A 10,195-nucleotide genomic window follows, 5' to 3' on the forward strand; every position below is an offset into this window, starting at 1 on the left:
TAAGATCCCTCTACTTTCATATCACATCTAAATAATTTCACGAATGCAAAATACACACTGGTTTTAACACAATTGCAGTCGACAGTATTTTTCAGTGACAACACGTTTGTGTTGTCTGTCTTCCATTTACACACAGGTGTTCAGAGAGACGCAGATAGATAATTAGCACAGATAGTCCACTCTGTCTTCCATCTGATTTCTGTTAACAAGCACTGTAATATGGAAATATGGCCGTGTGGGAACCCTAACCCTATAAATGTAACCTTTTGTTTTCCTACTGATAAGCGAAAACGTATGACATTTTAGAACTGCATGGTTGGCATTTTGATTGCATTTTAATGTAGGCCTTTGCCTATAGGGACGTATAGGCCATGTGGAGATGTTCAATTTGAAATATATTTTATTTTTTGAAGTTCCTAACTTGTATGATGAGATTAGTACAGATTTTCTCAGGGAACACCACAAGGCATTTTACTAACATTTGTCTCTGGTTGCTTCTTCTTCTCTCTCTCTGTCTCCTCTGCTTCCTCCTGCATGCATTGCAGCCTGCCACAACCTCACCACTGAGTGCCACATCACTGTCTGTCTCAGTAGCCTACTCTCGGTAAAGCAAAGTTATTACTGTTAGCTTCTTACTTTATCCTTCTAGCTGGCCAAGCAATTCTAGACAGAGAGCCCTTCAACATTACTGCAATAGAAGTCCCTGCCGGCAGCTAGCCACCTGAATGATTGTAGGCCTATAAGTGACTATTTACCAGTTCTCAGAGAGTTGGTTTTTGTTTGTTTGGGGTGTGATGGACATTTTTATGTTTGTGCTTTTCTAATAACCAATTTCTGTGTTCATGCAAATGACTGATTGAAAGCCTGGGAGAAATCCTCCCTGTATTATCTGCAATTTTGCAGTACTCCAAGGCATTTGTTTTGAGAACGATGTCTCAGTTTCAAGGTCTGATCTTGGAGAGAAGAAGCCTCGTACCCCAGGGGTACGCGCAATGTCGTCGGGGGTACGCCAAATAAAAATGTGATTCACATTTAAAAAATATATATAATAATAATAATAATTTCTTCACATTTTCAAACAGTCCATTTATATTTTCCAACGGGGCTATACATTTGGGTGAGGCTTTTTTCTCGCCTGAATGGCCTCGTTTCACTGCCAAAAGTCAAATAAACCATCTAGTGTTCAGTGAAATAACAACACAATATAAAATACAGGTAGCCTAGTCAAATAATTTACATCCAATCACATTAACCGTTACTCTCTCTTGGGAACTCCATTAACGGTCCGTATGTAGCCAAACGTAGCTGCTGCTCATTCCGTTTGCTCGAAAATTGATAAATAGTTTTAAAAAAGTAAGGCCTGCGTCCATAGAGACACATACCAGCTCTACTGGTAGTACTGCTACTACCAGCAATACTACACCTGCACCTGTTGACGACACAAGTTGTTCTGCTTCCACGAGCACATCCAATGCTAGCATCAGTAATCACTGACAATTGTGAATCTGATGCAGCCGAAGAGCTACTGCCCCCTTACTCGGGAAAGCACCGAACAACAGACAGGGATGTTGGACCATCGAAGAGGCGCAAATATGATGAGAACTACATTGATTTGGGGTTCACTTATATTGGGAGTAGTGCCTTTCCTCAGCCACAGTGTGTTATATGTGCAAAAGTACTATCTCACAACTCGATGAAACCTGCACTCTTGCGTAGACATTTAGAAACAAAACATGCCAATTTGAAAAATAAGCCACGGGAGTTTTTTTAAGCGAGAATTAAGACGACTTTCGAGTAGTAAGACATGTATAAAAGCAACAGATACCATTAATAAGAAGGGCTAGAAGAGTCTTATATAGTGAGGTACCGAGTGGCTAGGACAGGCAAGCCCCATACTATTGTGGAGGACTTAATTCTTCCTGCTGCTGCAGATATGGCTGGGACAATGCTGGGGAAAAGGCCCAAAAAACTATACAGACAATGTCTTCATCAAACAACACTGTTTCACAACCCATCAGTGACATGGCAGGAGATGTTTTGAAACAATTAGTTCTTCGCATACAAGCCAGTGAATTCTATGCTTTACAGCTGGATGAGTCAACAGACGTGTCGGGCCTGGCACAGCTCCTGTTATATGTCCGTTACGTTTATGGGGGATCAATTAACCTCTTTGGGCTAGGCATGCATCAAGCTCTTCTGCAAACCACTGGAAAACAGGAAAACAGGAGAGGATATTTTTTAAAGTACTGGACAGTCTTGTGACATCAAATGGACTTTGGTGGTCGAGATGTGTTGGTATCTGCACTGATGGCGCAAAAGCCATGACAGGGAGATATAGTGGAGTGGTAACACGCGTACAAGCAGTTGCTCCCGACGCCACTTGGGTACACTGCAGCATCCACCAAGAGGCTCTTGCTGCCTAAGGAATGCCTGACAGCTTGAAAGACGTTTTGGACACTACAGTGAAAATGGTTAACTTTGTTAATGATGAATTAATTATGAATGATGAATAAGCTAAATCATGCAGTTATGACTTGTCTGTAGTATATAAGAGAACAAACGGGACTGCCCAGGAGTAGCTCCTGATCGACATGTGTACAGGTGTCCCTGGTGGTAATTTCTACGACATGGTGTTGTATTTCCATGACAGGAGGATGTCTGTAGACAAGGCATGAGTCACGGGATGGTTTTAAAATTGCCTTTTTTCCATCATCTCCCAAACACACTGTCAGCAGCTTCTCCAGTTGCCTACTTGAGGCGACTCTGAGCTGGGGTTGTTCGTTTCACATCTCAGTCCCTCAGCCTATGCTGCAAGAGGGCGGATTTAGCCATTTGAGAGAGTGGTGAATGTGCTGCTAAAAATGCAAACCTGGGAGGCAAATCCGGGGAACGTAAGCAAACATAAAGAACAAACCACTGTTGCTGATTCCACTCATTCGCAAAGAGGCAGGCGCAATTAGAACCCAGTCAGATATAGAATATTATACCACAGCATTGTTGAAAATTTATTTCTTATTTGGTAGAAGGGCGTTCTAGAATGGACATTAAAACCATATAACGAGACAGTTGGAAAAGATATCGGGACAGTTGGAAAATATATTGGGACACTTTGCAATCATGACGCAATATGCGCCTACACATGCAGACCGTACTTGCTACCAAGTTACAGAAAGCTAAACCAACAACCACACAAACTGAAATTGGATACATTGTAAACGCAGGTCCAATGAGGAAAAAACGATTGATTTGTTTTTGCAGATACTTATTTTTATTGGGAGCATCTAATGATCTAAAGTGGTGCGTGATGAACATGAATTTCTCTGGTCCCTATGTTGCAGTCAAAATGTCTGGACCTAGGTCTCCTCATATGTAGTTATGGCCCTGAATGTGTCACACCCTGAATCTATTTCACCTGTCTTTGTGCTTGTCTCCACCCCCCTCCAGGTGTTGCCCATCTTCCCCATTACCCCCAGTGTACTTATACCTGTGTTCTCTGGTTGTCTGTTGCCAGTTCGTTTTGGTTCGTCAAGCCTACAAGCGTTTTTCCCGTGCTCCTGTCTGGCTCTAGTTCCTGTTTTCTAGCATTCCCAGTTTTTGACCATTCTACCTGCCCTGACCCCGAGCCTGCCTGTCGTTCTGTACCTTATCATACCACCCTGGAATACTGACCTCTGCCTGCCCTGAGAATGCCTGCCGTTCTGTACCTTTCGGACTCTGCACTGGACTACTGACCTCTGCCTGCCCTTGACATGTCGTTTGCCTGCCCCCCCTGTTTTTATAGTAAACTTTTGTTACTTCGAAACTGTCTGCATCTGGGTCTTCTCCTGAGTTTTTACAGAATGCACCTATTATCAATGTCAGAGCTTACTGGACTGTATTCAATGTGTTTAATGATTAATTTGTACCTTATTCAAAACAAGTAACATATTTCACTCCCTAGTCACGCAGCGGTTTAAAGCACTGCATCTCAGTGCTAGAGGCGTGACTACAGACCCTGGTTTGATTCCAGGCTATATCACAACCGGCTGTGATTGGGAGTCCAATCAAGCAGCGCACAATTGTCCCAGCATCGTCCGGTTTAGGGTTCGGCCGGGGTAGGCCGTCATTGTAAATAAGAACTTGTTCTTAATTGACTTGCCTACTTAAATAAAAATAAAAACATACATATCAGACCCACTTTTGAAGAGTGATGATTACTCTTTCACTGTTACATTACTGACTTGATAAAGAGTCATGATAATCACGCAACTGATCACAGCCGGAAGAGGAAGAAATTGGTGGCAACAAAAGGTCAATCAGATTTGTGAACATGGTCCCTAGCTGTGTGTTGCCGCTTTCCATGTCTGTTGTCTGTAACTTGTGAGGTGTGGAAACACTTTGTTGCTTTTATGAATTTTGTCTTGCTGCTTTTTGTTCTATGTTGCTCTGTCTGTATGCTACGTCTTGTTCCATGCTGCTATTGTCTATATTGTAATTGTTTTTAATAACCTGCCCAGGGACTGCGGTTGAAAATTAGCCGGCTGGCTAAAACCGGCACTTTTACTGAAACGTTGATTAATGTGCACTGTCCCTGTAAAAATAAAATAAATAAACTCAAACAATTCCTGATAAAGAATCGGCAGTGTGTAGTAATTTTGTCAAATGCATTTCAGTGTCATAAATCAACATATTGTCACGGTCGTCATAATGAGGAGACCAAGGCGCAGCGTGATTAGTGAACATACCTCTTTAATAAAAGAGAGAACACTGAACAGAACTAAACAAAACAACAAAACGAACCGTGAAGCAATATGGCTAGTGCAGAACAGGCAACTAAACAAAGAATAACAACCCACAAAATAACCAAGGAATATGGCTACCTAAATATGGTCCCCAATCAGAGACACGATAAACAGCTGCCTCTGATTGAGAACCAATCTAAGCAACCATAGACATATAAACATATAAACACCTAGACTAGAAAAACCCCTAGACAATACAAAAACTAAACAAACCACCCCTTGTCACACCCTGACCTAACCAAATAATAAAGAAAACAAAGATAACTAAGGTCAGGGCGTGACAGTACCCCCCCCCCCCCCCAAAGGTGCGGACTCCCGGCCGCAAACCTAAACCTATATTCTCGACCTAAATTCTCGACCTGTGTGCACCTACATCATAGCAACCTCATGATGGGTATAGGGAACATTTTTATATCAGGTAGCCTAAACCTATTGCTGTTACATTGAACTGGGTGAATAGAATATGAATGAGTCATGAAAAATGCTGTAATAGAATATGGCCATGCTCATGAAAAAAATGAGCGTCCTCCCTCATCTTAAATGGCACCGACCACCACTGAAATACACTGAGTGTACAAAACATTAAGAACACATTCCTAATTTTGAGCCTGGCACCTACTACCATACCCCGTTCAAAGGCACTTAAACATTTTGTCTTACCCATTCACCCTCTGAATGGCACACATACACAATCCATGTCTCAATTATTTCAAGGCTTAGAAAACAAAGTGCTCACACAGTCAGTTAATCATGTTCATGAAATAGGGTCCACGCCACTTTGCCCTGCCAAACACTCTACGGACTCGTCATCCAAACAGAGCGAGGCCCTGGCCTTGGTGAGCATCCTCACATGCTGGCATCCGCCATGCAGGCCGCCAGGGGCACAGGGATGTCTGACACCCCACCACAGAGCGAGGTGACCGCCCACACCGGGGCTTGAAGGCGTCCTTCTTCTGGGTGACACAGGGCTTGGGAGAGAGTGGTCAGGGCCAGGAGGAAAGTGTGGGCTCTGATCTCTGGGAGGTCTCTCTCCCTCTCATCCAGGAGGTTTGGGAAGTCAAGTTTCTCCAGACAGGAGGGACTCATCATGAACACCTTAGGCAGGGCCACCCCCTGGGCCTTCAGCACCTTCAGGCTGGCCTCCCGTCTCTCTTCCAGGCTCTTCTCCGTGTCCTTCTCTGAGGTACACCATGTCCCTCTGCACCTAGAGGAACTCCAGGAACTCCATCACGCTGTTGGCCTGGAGACTCTGAGTGAACGCCATGACCACCATGTTGTACAGCAGGAACTTGACCCGCTCCATTTACGCCTCCGGGTCAAAGGGCGAGGCTGCGGGCATGGGTGGCAGGTCCCACAGGCAGAAGTCTGGGTGTTTGGGGTTGGGTAGATGGCCAGCTCTTCTGGAGTGGTGGTGTAGAGGTGGAGGGCGGTCCCTTCATCATCAGACCCCAGTTTACGGAGGGTGTTGATGAAGGCAGCCTCCTGGTCAGAGATTCGGAGATCCGGCCTGGTTGATCCGGCTTATCAGGAGGTCCTCCTCAACATCTTTGACGTAGAGCTTGTTGTTCTCGATGGACTCTTTGAAAGTCTCCAGGAGGTTCAGGCTGTCAGATACAGTATAACATCTGCCGTCATGGCTGCAGGAGACTGGAGGAAGGTCATTAGCATAGGGCATACAGCAAACACCACAAACCTGCTTCAATCCTGGATGATTTAAGAAACATTTTAAAACTAACTGAGAGAGACTTTGTTATTTCTTCAAACAACCAACCTTCATTTCATAAGAATTGCAGTAATGAAGCTGGACGACCCCACACTCTCGAGTGTAAGACCAAGAGCTTAATCATACAGAAAATACAGAGGTCTTATATAGGAGACCTAAAAATGCTTAGTCATGGCTGGTTCCACCCTTCCGGCAGATCGGGGCATCATAAGCTACCTTGTTTTCTTCTTGTGGTTATGTGTATCGGCTGTGTGAGGTCTTAGCGCACAAACAAGTGATAACGCCGCCAGTTCCGTTACTCCTTTCTGTTCAAGCTAGCCTCTGTTCTCTTCATATCTCCACACAGCTGTGCCCTTGGAAGATACAAAAAGAACAGGATGGACTGAAGAACTGTGGTCACTCTCAGAGGCTCTTTGTCTTATGCCACGTGACCAAGTAACTCAGAAGCAAAGATGATTTCTGTTCCTCAAGTTTATCTCGATCCCGAGTCGCCCCATGTACTTGACTATACCCCTAGACCAGCTGCGGGGAGCTAAAGGGGAACCATCCTTTCTCAGAAGCACAGCACTGGTAGAATAGAAATGTCTTACTATTGTTAAGCATATAGTTGTTAACTTATCAATATGCATGCAGATATAGTAAACAAGGCAGGAAATACGTAATTTGTCCCTTAAACACTTTATTGATTTAATTCAATTAATCCTTGATTGGCAATTCATGTCCAAACACCAGAATACACACATATTTATCTGTCTCTTGAGGTCTGGGCAACACTATCCCTAACTGCTTAATTTGGAGATAAGTAGTGACATCTAAGCCTGCTATCAAAACTGTAGGAGGTTCAATAGATGGGTTGGTTGTTTAGAAACAAAACAGACTCGTTAGCAACTGTGACAAAGTGAAAATGTAGAGTTTCCATCAACCTGACTCGCGCTGCGTGCAACGTAATATCAAAGAACATCGCCGTTCGTGGTCAGAGTGGTGGGTGAAACCATTCACTTCAGAAAAGAGTGTGATATTAATAAAGTTTCCTTTCATTATGTGTTATCGAATTCATAAAAATAATTACTGCCATTGTCGTAAGGTTGGCAATACGAGAGGTCTTCAGACTTAACTTTGTTATATTATTTTCCTTGAATGAACAACTAGTGGGTTTTGAGTGCTTCTCCCCTATTTGGAACGTTGGTCTGCCTCCTCTTCAGTCCGAGAGAGATATTCTGAGGGCAGGGTCATGTCTCCTTACTCTGTACACAAAAACTATTTAAAACTGTATAACACAATAGTGTCTTTTGAAAACTGGTTCATATATCCCAAAGTCATTAGCGAATGTGATTATGTACATATTTATTTTGCCGTTAATGTATTTAAAGCCTATTTCGGCAAATTAATCAAGTGTTTGCTGGCTTAGCTAGTCACGTTAATGACGAGCTAACTAACACCATTCAGTGCACTGTAATTTCACGCTAGCAATTGCTAGCAGGGGATTTGAATTCAAGGCTTCTTTAACCAAAGGGGTTTTCTAATGTCACATCAGTAGAGTAGGAAGAGGAAAGGGGGGGAAGAGGTATTTATGACTGTCATAAACCTACCCCCAGGCCAACGTCATGACACTGATTTGATATCATTTTATCTGTAGCCAATGACCTTGAGCCTTCTTGGATGGGAATTTCTAATGTAAATCTATGGCAGCACCCAATGGGCTTGAATTTTCGAGCTCTACCCATAGATTTTTCGGTGCCGTAGTGTCCCCATGTGTGACAGAACACTGAGCCAATTGTGGCTTAACTAGAGAACATTACCAAACCCTACGCTCCATATTTTCTGCTGGCTGCCCCACCACCACAGAAAGGACTGAGCTAGGCTGAAACACCTGCATTTTGGAGCTGCCTTACTCAAGAAAGCAAAAAGGATACCATGTTTATTAACTCAATTATCTTCTTTTTTTTTTTACATTGTTTGCATACTGATATGTGACACGTATTAATGTCAAAATAACATCCAAAACAAGCAACAGCAAAATATGTAAATATTTTTTTTTTTGCTAAACAGGTAAGGCTCTGCCCCACCTGCCCTGAAAGACGGGTCGCCACTGGATAGTGGACTCTAGAGCCCAAAGGCCGGTTGTAGCACAGGCAGAGCCATTGAGGACTTAAACTATTTTTGAAGTAGTCAACTGGGTGGGACTTCCTATGGGTTAAAAACTTCTTCAGGATTGGTGGGTCCTCTGCGGGACAGTTGAGCTAACATAGGCTAATGCGATTAGCATGAGGTTGTAAGTAACAAGAACATTTCCCAGGATATAGACATATCTGATATTGGCAGAAAGCTTAAATTCTTGTTAAACTAACTGCACTGTCTAATTTATAGTAGCTATTACAGTGAAATAATACCATGCTATTGCTTGAAGAGAGTGCACAGTTTTGAACATGAAAAGTTATTAATAAAGAAATTAGGTACATTTCGGCAGTCTAGATACAAAATGTTGAACATAAATGCAATGGTTCATTGGATCAGACTAAAACTTTGCACGTACACTGCTGCCATCTAGAGGCCAATATCTCAATTGCACCCGGGCTGGAATAATACATCATGACCTTTCTCTTGCATTTCAAAGATGATGGTACAAAAACAAAAAAACGGTTGTTGTCATCAAAGATGATGAGGGGAACTCAGTCAGGGTCTCAGCTTACTGTTGAGAGTTAGAATAGTAGAATAAACAAGGTGTAATTTCGAAATTTGGTTGTGCATCAGCAGTTTCTCTCTTGTTATGTCAGTCACTGATAGTTACTCAATTAGCCCATGTCAGCAAAAAAAAAAAGATTGGTAAGTTAGTCTAGCGGCCAGCTATCTAAACTTGTAGTTATCATGGTTGAGTTATCGACCGAGGGGGCCCCATTGATTTTGTTAGTCATTCTCACTCAGCGATCATATTAAAAGCTGCAAACATTTCTCTTCACACTATGGCAAAATGTGTAAAATTGCAGGAGGCTAACTATAAAACTGCACATTTTTCTCTCCGCCCCATGGGAAAATATGTGAATTTGAAGCAAACTTACTTTAGAACTGCAACCTTTTCTTTACACCCCATGGCAAAATGTGTAGAAGTGCAGGAAATTAACTCTAAAACCTCATTTTTTTCTCTCCACCCTCAAGAGGGGAGACGTAAAATGTTGTGCTCGCAAGGTGGTGGAAACAACATTTAACTTGGGGCCTCCAAAAGGATAGGGCCGGCTCTGACTTCATGTGTGGGTATGCAGACCTCTGAGCCACTGCGGCCCCCTGTGATGATTTTTTTCTTGTGGCCTCCACCCCCATCAAAGTTGCCCATTCCTGATTTATACAATTGGTAGCCTATAATTACTGTTGAATGAAATATGGTAAGTTGGAAAAAATACTATTTATACATTCTTTTAACAGGTTTCAGAGAACAAACAAATGAAAATACACAAAAAAGATTAAGTGAGATAGTGCCTCAATGTAAAACAATACTGCAATAATGCACACTTATGAATAGAAAAATATTCTCATATACGGGTTAGCTGACAATGTCATTAAAACGATACGCTTCAATGGGGCAGAAGGCCGTGTGTTGTCATGATTCTGGATGGCCAGATATCTAGCAACAACGACACGAAGCTGCCATGTGGGGAATTGTAGGTGGCTCGTTTCAGCAAGTTTTATGTTGTTCGTG

The 10,195-nt window shown here is 42.7% G+C and overlaps 1 pseudogene; it reads right to left on the reverse strand.

Annotated features, from left to right (window-relative positions):
* Positions 1-5,535: 5,535 nt before the first annotated feature.
* LOC120047141 lies at positions 5,536-6,456 on the reverse strand (annotated as a pseudogene).
* Positions 6,457-10,195: the final 3,739 nt, after the last annotated feature.

Source organism: Salvelinus namaycush, chromosome 5 (assembly GCF_016432855.1).
Source record: "Salvelinus namaycush isolate Seneca chromosome 5, SaNama_1.0, whole genome shotgun sequence".
NCBI lineage: Eukaryota > Metazoa > Chordata > Actinopteri > Salmoniformes > Salmonidae > Salvelinus > Salvelinus namaycush.